The following is a 17,172-nucleotide window of genomic DNA, read 5'->3' on the forward strand; positions in this document are numbered from 1 at the left end:
TATATAAACTATTAAATTCAGGGAAATAGTCCTGGCAAATGGAGATTCTAAAATCACAGTCAGAGCAGCTCTTCTCAAGGAGATGGGGGAATAGAGTGATCATGGAGCCACACAGGAACTCTGTTCCTTTAATATGACTTTGTCCTTCATTCAAGTCAACTTTGTCCAGTCTAATAGCACCATGACTCACGTGCCTCCTTTCAACCAGATCCTTTCACCATCCTGCACAAACTGTACATCCACTCCCTTAATCAGTAAGCCCTCTGAAAATTAGGTTTTGGTCAGCATCAGTTATCTTAAGAATAAGGCTTTAGATCTACTGTCCATGAAAATGGAATTTCAGTCAAACTAAAGATAGCATCTTGACCTCAGTTATGTTTAACCCCAGACCCATGAAGCAGAATGATCATACCAACCATATCCTCATGAAACCAGACAGGACTATGCCATGGCTGACATCAGGACCTGGAGCAATGATCAACAACCCCTTACCCTAGGCCCTACCAATCAGCAGAGGCCAGTACCCCAACTCCCATAACCACCAGGACTAATGACTTTTCCCCTATATGATCTATCCCCAAGGAGCCATTAGAGAGCCAGATCATAGAGCATTAGCTTATCTGTATCTCTGGGCTTGGTGCCAGTTCCTTAAAAGAACTTTTACTTTTTTTTCTTCTTATTTTTTTTATTGATTTTTTACAGAGAGGAAGAGAGAGGGATAGAGAGTTAGAAACATCGATGAGAGAGAAACATCGATCAGCTGCCTCTTGCACACCCCCTACTGGGGATGTGCCCGCAACCAAGGTACATGCCCTTAACCAGAATCGAACCTGGGACCTTTCAGTCCGCAGGCCGACGCTCTATCCACTGAGCCAAACCGGTTTCGGCAACTTTTACTTTTTTTGCTGCAAACTCCTGCATACATCATATTGAGCTTTGATACACAAAGGTAAATGAACCCCTTTAATGCAGTAACAATAGGGGAGGGGTTGAACTACCTAATTGGATCTTGGCAAGACCGAAATTGCCAATGGCCTAGAGAAGTGGGCAGTGGCTCACAAAGTGCAGTTAAGGGATAACAGGGGTCACTTGCATCAGCATCACCATAGTTATCTGTTAGGGGCACATTCCCAAAACCCATCTTTGACCTACTGTGTCAGAATTCCTGGGAGTGGAACCTAGGAATCTGAATTGCACAGAACCCCCAGGGACTCTGTAACTGAATTAGAGACACTTTTCATAGCTATCAATGTATAGATAATCAATACAGAACCTTATGAAAACTAAAATAAAAGGTGCAAACCAAGGTCCTTTACTTTTTGTGCATTAAGAATTCTTCTATCCAAGGGAAGGGGTCACAGGCACCATGTCCGGTGGCAAAAGTGGCAAAAGGAAGCTGCTGAAGCAGCCCAAGAGGCAGGCCAAGGAGGTGGATGAAGAAGATAAGGTGTTCAAGCAGAAGCAAAAAAGAGGAACAGAAGAAACGCGAGGAGTAAAAGTGAAGGCCACGGGGAAGGGCCTCCTTGGCCACGGGTGGAATTAAGAAACCTGGCAAAATGTGAGCTGTTCCTTGTGCCTGGGGCAATGGTGATCCTTAATTCCATTCCTGTTTTAACACCTGGATTTTCTGTCATAATATCTCTTGCCAACTACAGCTAGAATGAAGTGTTATCTTGGAGTCTGTTGTACACTTAAGAGTAAACGTTTGTAAAATGATAATAATAATGATGACGACAATCATTATCATCATTATCATCATCATGCAATGGCACATCTCTTTAATTCATATCACTCTGCCATTTCAACCTTAGCTGTGAGGTCAAAATAAACCCAGCCCAGAATCCTGCCAAAGTGTGTTCTTCCGTTCTTTCACAAATTCTGTACCGCCTGGAATTAAACCAATTACTTGATTGTGCCTTGTTTTCATTTGGCAGATGACCTGATGGGCCAAGAGCTTTATTTTATATCTGGTGTCTGTGCTGTTACTGTCAGAGAAAAGGCTAATTTGAGTCTCAGCGGAAATTTGTGCCTCCATCTGGATCATAAAGTTAGCCATGACCTTTAAGTATTTCATATTCTCAGATAACTATGTCAGTATCATGCATATATGTACTCGTATGTGACCAATGGGTTTATATACCACCATTCAGGCTAGATATACAACCACATGTACTTCCTCAAATCTCTAACAAAGTAGGAAAGTGAATAATTAAAAGTATAATATTTCTTGTATTCCTACATATAGACATGAAAAATATGCCATGATTTTCTTCCTAGAATGAAGAGAGAAAAATAAGGAAAGTGAAAAGAAAATACTCAAGGGAGCCAAAGGAGAGAAAAGACATTTCTGGGAATGTACTGGGCCCAACTCAGTGTCCTCAGCCAACAATTGAGCATCAAAATTACTATTAGAACAGGAAAACTTCGGGAAAGGCCTGAGGTCGGTGGTCAGCTGCTCAGAGGAGCAGTAGGGATCCTTCACCAGAGTTTCAGTAATAAAAGAGGGAAGCAACACCATCTGAACTTTCACTGAGCCTAGAATATGTAAATCACATCTTGTTTTTAAATGTTATACTTGCTTAGAATTGCAGATATATATGTACTTATAAGATTACCATAGGAATATTTTAAGGAAAGCTGTTCAGTCAGAAATCCTCCCAGATTTAAAGTAAAATACAGTAAAACTTGTATGACTTGAATTTTCTTTTAAATCTGCCTCTCAAATTATAGAAAAGGGAATCAAGTAAGGATTATCTATGTCAGTGCAACACATATTTTAGTTAACCTTTGTTCCTTGCCTTTATCTACTGCTTCCATGTACATAACACTCTTATGTCCAATTATTTTTTAAAATATATTTTTATTGATTTCAGAGGGATAGGGAGAGGGAGAGATAGAAACATCATTGATTGATGCTGAGAGAGAATCATTGATTGACTACCTCCTGCACACCCCCCACTGGGGATCAAGCCCATAACCCAGGCATGTGCCCTGACCTGGAATCAAACTGGCTTGGTTCATAGGTCGACACTTAACCACTGAGCCACACTGGCTGGGCAACTTATGTCCATTTCTTATACCTGCAGGATCCATTGCTCTTCTGACCCAGGATATTCTCAAATTAAACTACAAATCGGAAGCACTGAACTAAGAACAATAAAAGAGAGCTTGATCTCAATAATTTTTTTTTCTAGTACACAGGATTCTGTTTTCTGATTCACAACCAAATATTTATATGTTATTATATCAAGTAGCACAGATTCCAGTGGGGCCAGTGCCCTCAAAACCAGACATGAGTTTGTTATTCTTAACTAAAAATACAGTGAGCTACTCCAGCTTTAGAATTATTCATATAATGGCCCTGCCATTCACTGGGTGAAATACTGAATGAGGGGAAAGCTTTTTTAATTATACTATAAATAAACATTTAACATTTCAGAGGTTCAAATGATGCAATAGGGAAATATTTGTGTAGACCAAAACCTGATTTTACTGATGACTGGACCAGCACTTTGTAAGGTGCTGCTACACTTATAGAAAAATCAAATTTAATTGGATAAATTAACTGATGAAAGCAACCCAAAATAAGAGAAGTAAAAATTGGAAAGTAATTTATTTTTATTGCCCACATCATAGACTGAGCCAACATTTTTCTCAACTTATATAATTTATGTTTCTTTTATATTATGACAAATGAAAGAAAACAACAATAACAAAATATACCACAAAAAAGCCAACTTTTCTAACAATTACTTATTTGGGATGAAAAATGAGCATTAAGTGAATAATGGCCAATCGTGACAAATGACTGTTACTTATCTCTACAGACTATTCTTTTCTCTGTAATGTTTCATTCCTTGAGACAGATAATACAATTGCACTTAATGAAAAAGTAAATATAGTCATGACTTATTTTTATCAGACTACCAGAATCAACTGTTGGATAAAGACACCAACGTGTAATGAGAATTGGCATGATCTTCCAGGGTTGCTAATCTTTAGAGAGGATTAACACTCTATAATACAGTTTTGATAATGATCAACCATTGAAAATGAGATTAAAGAAAACCAATTTTCTGCCGGTTTAGTCAATGGTTTATTAGGATATTTCTAAAAATAAAATTAGATTGAACACACAAAGGTACTGTTTTCATTCTTATTTTAGGGTAATGTATAATATATTTTAAAAATGCTTTACCTAAGAGCTCTATTTTTTTTTTTTCATGTTTGCATGTATGTGTGAGTGGGGTATAGGTCTGAAATGTTTATGATCACAGGTTTTCATTTGTCTTAACTATTAAAAGTTACTCTTAAATTACCTGAAGCTAGGATTATAAATTAGGGGTGATTTGCAACCCCCCCACCCCCCAAGATATGTGGCAATGTCTAGAGACATTTTTAGTTGTCACAACTAAGTGTGTGTGTGGTGGGGGAGAGGGTGCTGGTATATAGTGAGTAGAGGCACAGTATGCAGCTAAATATCCTACAATATACAGAATAGTCACTCATGGCAAAGAGTTATCTATACCAAAATGTCAATAATACCAAGCTGCAGACACCCTGCCCTAAACCTTTATCTTTGAGCCTAATCTCTAGTAAATTCTTTTTTTATATATATTTTTAATTGATTTTTTACAGAGAGGAAGAGAGAGGGATAGAGAGTCAGAAACATCGATGAGAGAGAAACATCGATCAGCTGCCTCCTGCACACCCCCCACTGGGGATGTGCCCGCAACCAAGGTACATGCCCTTGACTGGAATCGAACCCGGGACCCTTCAGTTCGCAGGCTGATGCTCTATCCACTGAGCCAAACCGGTTTCGGCTCTAGTAAATTCTTAGTTCAGAAAGAAGCACTTTTCAGTGGAACATAGGGTGCTGCTTCCAGGTAGAGCTTGTCTTCCTCAGTACTGCATTGATCCTAGTCAATGTGGATCCAGAATTGGATCTGGAATAAAACCAGGACAAGTCACCATTCCAAGATAAAGTGACTAAGATAAAACTTCAATAGCCCTAAGTGTTTTACCTGTTTTTTCTTTATGTGACCATAAACACTCTACTTATGCTTTCTTTCTTTTTTCCTAGGTGTGAAGATTGAATTCTACTATTAATGAACCATCAAATATCATCATAAGGAAGTGAGAACAAGTACCTGGCTCAAAGACCCACTGCCTGCTCACCTAAGGTCCTCAAAACACTCTGGTAGTCTCTATAAAACAAATGAGCTGTAGAGAAATTCTTTCTCTAACAGTGTACCTAAAACTTAAAACATTTTTCAATAGAAAACACATACATACATCAACAAAACTTCTTCTCTCTATTCTGTTGGCAAAAAAGACAGAACAGACACATTTCAAGGTATCCAGGTAATATACTGTATTTCATGACTGAATTATTTCAAGCACATAAATCCAGGGAACCAAAAAAAGAAAATGAAACATACAGGACTCCAACATGTCCAATGTCAACAAATGATAACCAGTTGAAAAACCAGCCTTCAGATATGTATCAAGGCCAACTCTTTGGCTACAACATACCTATGGTACAAACATTCTTTTTAAAAAATCCACTTCAAGGTGAAGGATGTGCTGGAAGATATTCTACTTGTTCAAATTTTTCTACTTGGCCTTTGGAGTGAAGTGGCATTAGTCTATCCATATTTAATGTAAAAGCTTAAATAAAAAGGCAGAATTTTGAACTCTTAAGAGTTAATACCCCTTTCTTTTATTGTCAATCTTAAATAAAAATTCACCAGGAGAAAGATGCCAAGACACAGCTGCCTTGTTAGATACATTTGTGAACTATTTAGGGAAAACTTCACCAAACCAGTAATTACCGATTTTATATTTCCACTTGTTTATACTCTAACATATTTCAAAAATATATGTTTTATAAGCCACTTTATGGCTAACAAAGATGAACACAAAATAGCAATAAATAAATAAATTTAAAAATGTAATAAAATCAACCAAGCATATAAGAAAAAGGAAAAATAAGAACAATGAGATGGAAACAGGAGTGAAGAGCACATAACATATATCCTAAAGACTTCAGAGATGGCTTATATATTTGATTCTTGTTCATTTAAAAATAACTTTTAAAGTTTGCTGAAGCCGAGAGAGGAAGATGGACAGGGGCAAGGAGAGCAGGAAGAGGAAGAGGGAGGAGGAGGGTGGGAGAGAGAATAGGTTGCTTTCTTGAGGGATTCTGAAAGGACATTTTATTCCTTTAGACTAACTTCTACACATAGTACCTCTCCTTTACCACAAACACCTCTACAAGTCACTGAAAAATTTGGAAACACTAGCTTAGATCTCAATAAAGGACGATGCACTATGAGCTCAGTATATATCCAATATCTATCTGAGACATCGCAGTCTCTCATTTTAGTAAAACTCTTGCCTCTATCTTTTCATTGCCTTGTCTAAAAAAAACCCCACCACATTAATTTTGTTATAACTCAGTAATTCCCTTTGTCTTTTCTATGCCAAGTCCCCTCTATTAGTGCCCACACCCAGATAACTCACAAATACTTAATCCAATCCCAGATCTCTTTTCCTCAGGTCCAACTGCCTATTTGGCATCTTCTCTTTGTTATTCATGATACCACTCTCTGCTTCATCCTATAATTTATACATCAGATGTAGGCCAACGTTCCATCTTCACTACCTCCATCTAGGTCCAAGGCATTATAATAAGAACTATTACAATGTCTTCCTAATGGGTCCTCACACATTCAGTCCAAACACCTCTAATCTGTGAAAGCAAATCTGATCATATTAGCTCATCACAAAATCTTTGTTATTTTAGAATAAAAGTAAAACTCTTTAAAATGACCTAGAAGCCCTGGATTGGCTTGTTCCAGAAACAAAATCCAGTCTGATTTCAAAACACTGTCCCCCTGCTTCCTATATTCCAGCGATGATAACCTTTCACTTGCATTCTCCCTTCTCCATCCTACATAGGTCCTTTGAACAACTGATTTTTTCACATGGAACTTCTTTTCTGTCTTCCCCTGTTCCGCTCCCATTCATCCTTCCAATTCCATCAGAAACACCGTTTCTTTGGAAACATTTTCTCAGGGCCTATGACTAGGCCAAATCAGTGGAGGAGAGATTCCTGCAGCTCTGTGTTTCTCTCCGTCCTAGCTGCCAATCTTAGATTTATTTGTGAAACTCCCTAGTGTCTTTATTCCTTAAGAATATTGGAGGACAGGAACTATGTCTGTTTTTGCTCATTGCTACACCCTCAGGTCTTACAGCAGTGCATGGCCAATATTTGTCAAATACATAAATGAGCCTTGCAATAATAAATTAAAAATAACAAAAATTAACTATTTGAGATGTTGGTCCTAATTTCTGACACATGATTCTGACAATGGTATAAAAGGCCAGTGCTTAAAAATTATTAAAAGAAAAACATAATGGCCTGAGACCAACAACAAACTCTTACTATGGAAGTCTAACTGTACCATTCAGACACATTATTTTATTTGACTATCCCAGTTACTCTCTGAGACATATGGTATTATTCCCATTTTAAATGGAAGAAAATTGAACTTGAAAAGCTTTAAAGGGGGTTGCAAAATACAAACATTAGAGCTGGAATTTGAAGCAAGGTTGTAGTAATTCTAAAGCTAATGATCTTAACTTTCATGTTTATATAATATTAGTAACTTTTGAATTCAGGAGACTCTTTTTGGGAGGAGGACGTGAATGACTTTCAAATGTGAATAATTCTCAACCACTTAATAATTTTGGAGGATAACTTTCTACAGTAGAAAAGCCTTGTTCTAGCCTCCATGCAAATAAATATACAAGGGTGATACTTTGTGCAATTTTTTGGTCACACTATTGACTATAAGATGTAGTTATTTAAGGAAAGTTCAGTTACTCAAATGGCCAAAGAGTTCATTATAAAGAAGCTACTGACAGTAACCCAAAGACATTATAATAAGGATCTCATGTTGAAGACAGTCTTTCCCTTAAAGATATTTATTTTTTTTCCATTTTTCTTTTAAATCAAGCATGCTAGAATTTTGTAAGAAAACACCAAAGAGTATCAACATATCCGAGTCGCAAAGGCTTATCCAGGAAGATTTATGGGAAGCACATTTCTACAAAATTCTATGTAAATTCTAAAGAGAATGACTAAAAATAGGTATTATAAATTGCTTAGAAAATGTGCCTGCTGCAAAATATGTAATTACAGAATTACTTTTTAGACTAAATGCTATTTTTGAGGGCAACTTCTGGCTTACAGTGGCATAAATGAAAAAAACTCAAGATAGAGTTGCATTTGGCTTTCTGAGTACCAACCACAGAGTATGACCTTTCTAAGAATCGAGTTTTAGATCATGTTCACTTTTTAAAAAAATTAATAACTCTTGCTGAATTCAGTGAAATTACTCATTTTAGGAAAAACCTATTGGGGCTTTTTTTTTTAAAATTCAATATTGCTGATGCACTTGGTAAATTTTCACAGTAATGGCATCACATTACTAAACTGCATTAATATTCCACTGATTCTGACCTGTTTGCCACTGACCTCCCTAGGTTGATGGAAGTAGGAATTGTGTGTATCCCAAATTAAAAAAAGCAACTCTCTGGATCAAATGCCTGCCCTCTGCCTGCCTTTAAACAATACATAGCTATCCAGTGTCTAATCTATTCAGAACTAACAGAATGTCACACAAAAAGCTCCACTTTTTTTGTACTATAAAGGTATGGAAACTATAGCCCTGGCCAAGTGGCTAATTTGCCTAGAGTGTTGTCCTGAACATCTGTACAAAGAAAGATGGCAGGTTGAATTCCCATTCAGAAAGGTGGCAGGTTGAATTCCCATTCAGGGCACATACCTGGGTTGCAGGTCTGATCCCCATTCAGGGTGTAAAGCATAGGTAACTGATCAATGTTTCTCACATCGATGTTCTCTCTCTCTCTCTCTCTCTCTCTCTCTCTCTCTCTCTCTCTCTCTCTCTCTCTCTCCCTCTCCCCCCTTTCCCTCACTCTCACCCTAAAATCTATGAAAAAACATATCTGTGGGTTAGGATGAAAAAAATAAGGTATGGAAATTGCAGTTATTTCTGAGCAATAGTAACAAAATATTGCAATACTCTCAGCCATTAGAGTTCACACAGAGCACATGAGTTCTTTTGTGGAAATCAGCAGATACTGGCAACTTTTCTGAAATCTCACACAATTTAAAAAAAATTATTGGCAATCCAATAAAAGCTTTAAATTTGAGGCGGCGAGGAGAAAATGCCTCAATAATCATGCATCAAACATAATTCAAGGAAAGCCCAATGACTCTCAGATATATTAAGAACTAAGGAGCAAGTTTACACCTTCAAAGAATAACGGTGATGGTAAAGGGTGAGCAAAACCCCAGAGGTTAGAGGGCGGCATCCTGACTGCATAATTAGTATAAGAGAAGAGCTCTGGAGGGACACATAGAACTGTCACCAGGTGTGTCTTGGATCCATCACTAAATGTCTCTGAGCCTCACCATCTTCATCTTTGGTATATGGTTTGAATCAGTGCTCTCTAAAACCAGATATCAGGATTTCCGAATTGTCTGTAGGAATATTACCTGCAACCTAAGCTAGAACTAGACTCTAAGTTTCTGAGTTCTAAGTTACTACATTGACATTTTCTGTAACATTGCATGTTGTAAATCTATAGATGACAAAAATCTTTTAAAATTCTTATTATTGTGGTGTTTTTTTTTTTTGGTATCATAGTAAAAATAGACCAAGGGCATTGGATTTATTTAATATTCTATAATTAAAAGTGCATATAAATATTGTTGTTTTTTAAATATATTTTTATTGATTTCAGAGAGGAAAGGAGAGGGAGAGAGAGAAACATCAATGATGAGTATCACTAATCGGCTGCCTCCTGCATGCCCCACACTGGGGATCAAGCCCACAACCTGGGCATGTGTCCTGACCAGGAATTGAACTGTGACCTCCTGGTTCATAGGTCAAGACTCAACCACTGAGCCATGTCGGTCAGGCTAATATTGTTTTTAAGAGACCTTCAGTAGGCAGTGGGGCTGAACACACAGTATACTAGTCACAAAGTAAAACACAGCTTTACTGCCTCCAAATACTTCCTCTGCATCCCACCTGCTTAAAAATCTTTGATTGAACCCTATGAAATTTCTGATATTAATCTTCTTTTTCCTGAACAAACCAGCAATTTCCTAAGGGTGTAACCTGCACTAATTGGTACTTATGTTTGTCTATACATACATGTGTGTATGTCTAATTAAAATGTTAGGTAAATTCAATAATCAATATGGTTACCTGCATTATCAGAAGCCTTATTAAATGAAGTTCTCTTTTAGGGGCTACTCAGTCAATCTCATTGGTCTTTCCCTATTACATAATAGCAAAGTTTTAATCAACACTTATTTATACGAGCATTTTTATAAATGCACACAACAGGAGGGGATTTTAACATTGCCTTCATTATTTAATAGTGAGATATCAAAGGTTAAATACATTTCTTGCCTAGTGGGGCATGATCTGAAGATGGGCTTCTCAGGTTTAAAAACTTGTATGTATACAGAGAAATATGTGAAGTGATTCAGACATGTTTCTTTTATTGTCACTGACACATAGTAGAATTTGGTTACATTTACTGTCACTTCAAATCTTGAAGAATTATCCATGATTTAAAAATCAGTTGACAATGCAAACATAGCTGTCAGTATATGTTGATTTCTCTAAGTCCCTTAGCCTATACCATATCACTTTTTACCCGTACATACAATGCACAATGCTTTGTATGTTTCTCAGGCAAAGTTTGGGGGTTTTGATTGTTTGTAAGTACCTCTAAGTAAACCTGTGCCATCCATCTCCCTCCACCCCATACTTCTATTAGGCATTCAGTGAGGAGGTGTTCCTAAGGAGACTTGACCTTCATGACCTTTGCTCAATCCCCAGGGCATGAATCTTGATTAGTTAAGACAGTCCTGACAATTCACTTCTAATCATATTAGCCTGTGATTGGTTTAGAAAAGGGTCAATGAGGCTGGAGGGAAAGTGGTAGAGAACTTGTGGGAAAGGCACATACACACACACACACACACACACACACACACACAGGCACACACACACACATAGAGCCCTAGTCAACATTAGGATATGGTTATACACATATATGATGCATAAAGCTACTGCATCCATCTTATGACCACAACTGGACATATCTATGGATAAAAACAAATATGCTGAAAATGGCAGAGTGAAGATGGACAGATTCAAAAGAATCTGGAGTGTCAAATTATCTGATCTCTGCATTTTGGTCACGTGACATAATAAACTTGCATATTATTCCTTGAAGAGGAAAATACCCTGACACAGATAAAAATGAACCCTTAACATTTTCTTTCAATCTTACTTTTCAAGACTCTAGTAAAGAATAGTACATATGTTGTAGATTGTAAAATAAGCATTCAAGACATTATTACTGAGTTTATGAATGAGAATAAAATTGACTTTTTTTTAAGGTCATCTCAATATGATGAAGTTAAACTTTTACTAACTCAGTGTAACTGATTAATGACACTTCCAACAAAATTGAGTATATGCATAGTATCAATTTAATAAGAATGACAGATATGTCTGTGTTTGACTGTGTGAATGTATGTGTCTGTTTATATTCATATAAAGTAGTCAATAAGCAGGATAATGCTGAATTTCTTAATAAGTTGTTCCCTTTCTGAAAAGAATGAAAGTAGCTTATAAATTTCCCCACTTTTTATACATGTTCCAATATTTAGAAGAGTGAGGGAGAAAAGAGAAGAGAAAAGATGGAATAGAAGTTCATTTTAGAATAAGAAATTGATTAATAAAAAGAGTGATTTTAAGCAATTCACTTTTGGAGAAAATAACAACCCACAGCTTGGTTCATGAACCTTATTTTTAGTTGAAGTAGTGACACAGGAAACAATTAGACATCATCACCAACCTTTTCATGCATTAATGCCAGTCCAAATTAACTCCTACCACTAAACATACTCCTTCTCTCTGTCAAAAATCTGTGAAGGGTATGATTTACTGCATTTAGGGCATAATTGTGACTCCCTGCCTCTATAAAACTGACACATAAAAATCAATATTAATTAAAAAAAATCAAAACCGTCCTCTTATCTTATTTAGCTGTCTCTCCAAAATGGGGTTACCGTTTATGACAGACACACAACAGAGTCTGGACTTACCCAATTTCCATTTCTAGACTTACCCAATTTCCATTTCCAAATAACACTAAATGTTTCTTACCTGGTTGGGTCTAAGCACCTGATTTCCTAAGAACAGTTATTTATAATGCAACCTCAAAACAGGAATTGATGTCTAATTATAAGTTTCATCTTGACTATTAAGACACGGCCATATTTAAAATTTTCTGATCACACATCTGTATTCTCTATGTTCTTTCACCCTATGCCAACCCATCCCCAATACTTTTAATATGAGAAAAAAAATTTAAAAGTGTCTTGCAGAAGTCTGGAGTCATTGTGCCCTCAAGGAAGTATAACATGTATTTGACATCTCTATTTTATCGTAAAAACTCATATATTTTTTTATTTAATTATGCTCTTACACAATTATTTTAGTGTAAAAGTAATGAAGCTCCAAGTTCATCTGGTGTTTTTGCAGAGTGTGCCTCAAGTTCGTAAAGTCCTATACCTCTTCCTCTCTTCCTATTTCTTCATTTCCTCCAGGCTAGATATCTTCCCACAGGGTGCTCTCAATGAAGAAAATGGTAACAAGCCCAGAGAATGTAACCATCACTAAAGTTCTAAGTCTGGAAGCCTAACCCCTAATCATGTCCAACACAATGACCTCAAGGAAGAGAAAACACAGGGTTGGAGTCTGTCTGCTCTGTCCTTTCGTGGGCCTGGCCCTGCTCCCTGTTATGCCTTGAGACCTGGGACTCTAAGTGATGTGATATTTTTATCAACATACAAACTCATTCAAATGCTTCTAGTTTTCACAAGCTGGTGTTCACATGCAAATGGATATCATACCACCAAAATAAATAAATAAATAAATAAATAAATAAATAAATAAATAAATAAATAAATAAATGTTATTTATAGATATTGATCAAACATCTTAAAGTGTAGGTAATTTTATCACTTATTGTATTTTGGTTCTTTTAAAATAATTTATACTCAAGGTATAGAAAAATTAAGTGCAGTTTAAATATTTCCAAAGTAATACTGATATTTTCATTTAGGAAGGGATAGAAAATACAATTAGAACATTCAAGTATTCTTGAAAAGGGTGTGTTTTGTCTACTATGACAGAACTTGTTTTTACATTTGAATTAGTGAAATGATTTGCTACTTGAACTGAGTTGAAGTGGGTCTCTACTACATGCTTTTGCTGTATTAGTTTACCCAATTTAAATATAAATGCCGTGGTTTCCTTCTAGGAATTAGTGAGCTATGTACTTGTAATCACTGAAATTTTAAAAATGCATACTCTATTAACAGAATTAATAAAGAGTTGCTAATGGAGGAAGGCAAATTAAATCCAGGGGATTGGTCAGCACTCTTTGTCAGAAAATATTTCAAATAAGACAATGTTTTGGTTGAGTAGTTAATGTTAGCTGAGAAATGGTGAAGGGGAGTTGGGGGAATGAATGTGTGAAGAAAGGGGGAAATAGTTAATGAGCATTAAATACATAGTACATTTAATGCCAAGCACTTTCCATATCAATTAATTTTTCCAGAAGCCCAGTGAGAAAGGCAATTTTCAGATGAAAATATGTATCTTGAATATCAGTTAAATTAAAAAAAAAAAAAGACAGACATTTTAAAAAATTGAACCATGTCCAACTATAAGACACATGGTCTTCAGGAAGCTCACTGTAATTCTATCTTTTGCATTGCTTCCTTTTGATAAGACAACCCTAAAGTTATTTTTGGTGTTTAATACCAATATACCTTGGACAAGAGTGAAAAATAATTACTTTATACTGAATTTTACTCAACAGCAAAGACTTTTATAGCGAATTTCCAGGGAATTACACTTTTGTGATAGAACGTAGAGTAACAAAACAAGTAATTTCCTATTTACAGAATCACCATATACTCACTAGTCTTGGACCTAATTTTAGCTCAAGATTACCCTGAAACCAGAGCCAACACAAAACTGCTCATTACTGATACCATGTAACTGTGAGGGGATGGAATTCTCACCCACACGGAGCCATTTCTTCTATATGTTTTTTCTGTTTTCATGCCTTTTGACAACATTTATGTACCAGCAAGACCTGATCAATATAATTTAAAAGATATTACTTCTAAAATGTAAGCTATGGGTTTGTACTCAGAACTATTAGAATAGCTTTGCACAATAAAAAAGCAATTGTAATATAAAAGCTATCGTAGTTTCCAGTAGTTTGATTAAAACATAATATTTTAATAATGAATCTAGGAAGAGAACATTTATAAAAACAGGAAAGCTCCAATCTAGAAAGAGAAAAGAATGAACAGTATGTAAGAGGAGAGGGGATCTTTCTCACAGGTGCTCATCTCCCCAAATAAGAATACCCGGTATGTGGTATCTGGAAATACTTTATTTCTAATAATAATAAAAACAACAACAATAATACTAGTTATCAACATTATTAATATCACAACTACTATTTGTTGAGAATCTATTGTATCTGAAGCATTATGTTCAGCACTTTCTATACATTTCTACTAACTTCTGTAAGCCTGTTTTCCCCATTTTATAGATCAGCATATTCAGATCCAGACTAGTTAAGTGACTTCCCTAAAACAAATAGAAGCAGAGAGGTGTTATCTATTTAACTAACTGTCATGCATTGAGCTTTAGATTGCCAATATGTATTTATAATATAATTATAGTTATTTTCTTACAAAATAAATGTAGGCTTAGCACACAATGTTAAAGGCAGCATGGAATAGTGCAAGGATCAAATTATTTTGCTATCAAAATATAGCAGTAACAGTATACAAAGGAGTTTTCATCAATTAAAAGGGGTTTAACTGAATCATAATTTTTTTGACTGAATCACTTGACATTTCTCTCTTCATTGCTCCATGCATCACATTCTGTCCTCTCAATGAAAAACAACTATAGGCAGGCATTCTGCAATGGAATATGTGGCTAGAGGGCTTACACCATCATGGTTAATTAGACAGGCTTCAGAACCCAACTAACATGGTGGAATCCTAGCTTCATCAATCACTAGCTATGCAACTTTGGGCAAGATACTTAATCCTTTTCAATCTCTGTTACTCATCCATGAAATGAAGTTGATAATGGGATCTACATGAAACTTTTATTGCTAGGATTAACTCAGGTAATGCAAGTGAAGGACCAGCATAGGATATGGTCCATGGTATGAACTCAGTAAATCAAAGATTCTTTTACACTTATGACTGCCCCTGTTGGCTTTCAAAGGAGCCACCTAACTTTTTCCTCCACAGGTGCCACAGCTAATAAAAGCCCTCCTTTCCTTTCCCTTCCCTTCCTTTCCCTTCCCTTCCCTTCCCTTCCCTTCCCTTCCCTTCCCTTCCCTTCCCTTCCCTTCCCTTCCCTTCCCTTCCCTTCCCTTCCCTTCCCTTCCCTTCCCTTCCCTTCCCTTCCCTTCCCTTCCCTTCCCTTCCCTTCCCTTCCCTTCCCTTCCCTTCCCTTCCCTTCCCTTCCCTTCCCTTCCCTTCCCTTCCCTTCCCTTCCCTTCCCTTCCCTTCCCCTAATGAGTTTGCCGACCACTGGCCTAGACCATCATGTCTTGATTTACCACAGGTTCACAGCTGGTGGTGGGAAATATGGTACTAATTAAGAAACCAAAAAGATAGCACCCCTCCTTCTCACTGCCAATGGATCCCCTGGGCACAGCCTCCTCCCCACTCAGATGTCCAGAACATCTAGCAGCAACTTAAAACTAGGGGAGCCCCATTCCAATTTCTGAGCTACTACAGGGTCTCTTGGTATTCAAGGTAATATTTCTAAATCGACTCTGCCATAGAGAAATTGATATGCAAGGTGACAAAGTTCTAGGGTTGTTGTACCTGCATCAGGGACATTAAGGGTTAAGGAGGCTTCCAAAAGATAACTGGCCTGAGGAACAAAAGACATACTATACTGTTGTATCAATAAAAAAAAAAATATGTCTGAGTTTCAAGCAACCAGCTCACAAAGGCTCTTTTGAAACACAATCCACTCAAAGACTGGGGGCTGATTTTCCTTTTCTTGTTGTTGGCTGACCCCTCACTGGCCACTACTGGGTTGTTACATGTTGTCTCCCTTATCAGAAGCTTTTAATGCTCAGTTCTGAAATTAGGATACATCTCATGAGCAGAACCATATTCTCTTCCACTCCTACAGTATCTGCAGAGAGAGAAATGAGAAAGACCATTACAAGAGCTGATCGATACCCTGTTGTGGAAGATAGATGAAGGCAGTGGTTTGAAAGCAGAATTAAAAAAAAAAAAAAAGGCAGATACGGGGAACAGCTGAACACTCCAGTCAGCTTCCTTAACCCATTCGGGGTGGCTGGAGACTGCTCCAGGAAGTATTCAAGTATACAAATGGACCCAACAAACAGACTCTTCTTGGATGCTCTGTGTTTCAGAAGAGAGTATTAAATTAAGCCAGAGACAGGCATTAGAGGGTGTAGTTTCAATACACACTCTCATGCAGGAGGTCACTGAGATTGCACAAGAATCAGAAAATGACCATCACAGCTCAGAAGTGGCTTTGTGCTCAGGCCCCTGACCTCTAGCTTGTCTTTCTGAGGAACGTTTTTCCTGCCATTCAGAGTGTACTTGGTATATTCTTGGCAGTAGGAAGGGCAGGAAGAGCGCAGAGACTATTCACATCTGGAGAGATGTTCCCGATTCCCACAGATTTCTGGTGGATGTGTGATGGAAACAGACCTCTCCATTAAAAAAAAAAAATTGTTTAATTTTATTTTTTCTGGCAAAGCATAATCAACCATGTCTGCTGGATTCTTGAAGGTTCTAGCTCCTTCTCTGGTCTTTTCATTTTATTTTATCTCATCCCAAGCCAGTCTAGATGGTGGTATTCCAAGTTTATTTTGGCATCAAAGTCAGTGAGGCCACACCTGATATATCTCATCTTCTTCTGACAGACTTTAACAACACTTCTTGACTTGGGTCAA

General features: G+C 37.0%; 1 protein-coding gene and 1 pseudogene across 19 annotated transcripts in view; one reads left to right on the top strand and one right to left on the bottom strand.

The window, feature by feature from the left end:
• Positions 1 to 17,172, bottom strand: part of NRXN1 (neurexin 1) — a 999,171-nt gene that overhangs the window by 713,187 nt on the left and 268,812 nt on the right. The window lies entirely within an intron of this gene.
• LOC114230257 (translation machinery-associated protein 7-like) lies at positions 1,367 to 5,096 on the top strand (annotated as a pseudogene).

Source organism: Eptesicus fuscus, chromosome 16 (assembly GCF_027574615.1).
Source record: "Eptesicus fuscus isolate TK198812 chromosome 16, DD_ASM_mEF_20220401, whole genome shotgun sequence".
NCBI classification, from domain to species: Eukaryota; Metazoa; Chordata; class Mammalia; order Chiroptera; family Vespertilionidae; genus Eptesicus; species Eptesicus fuscus.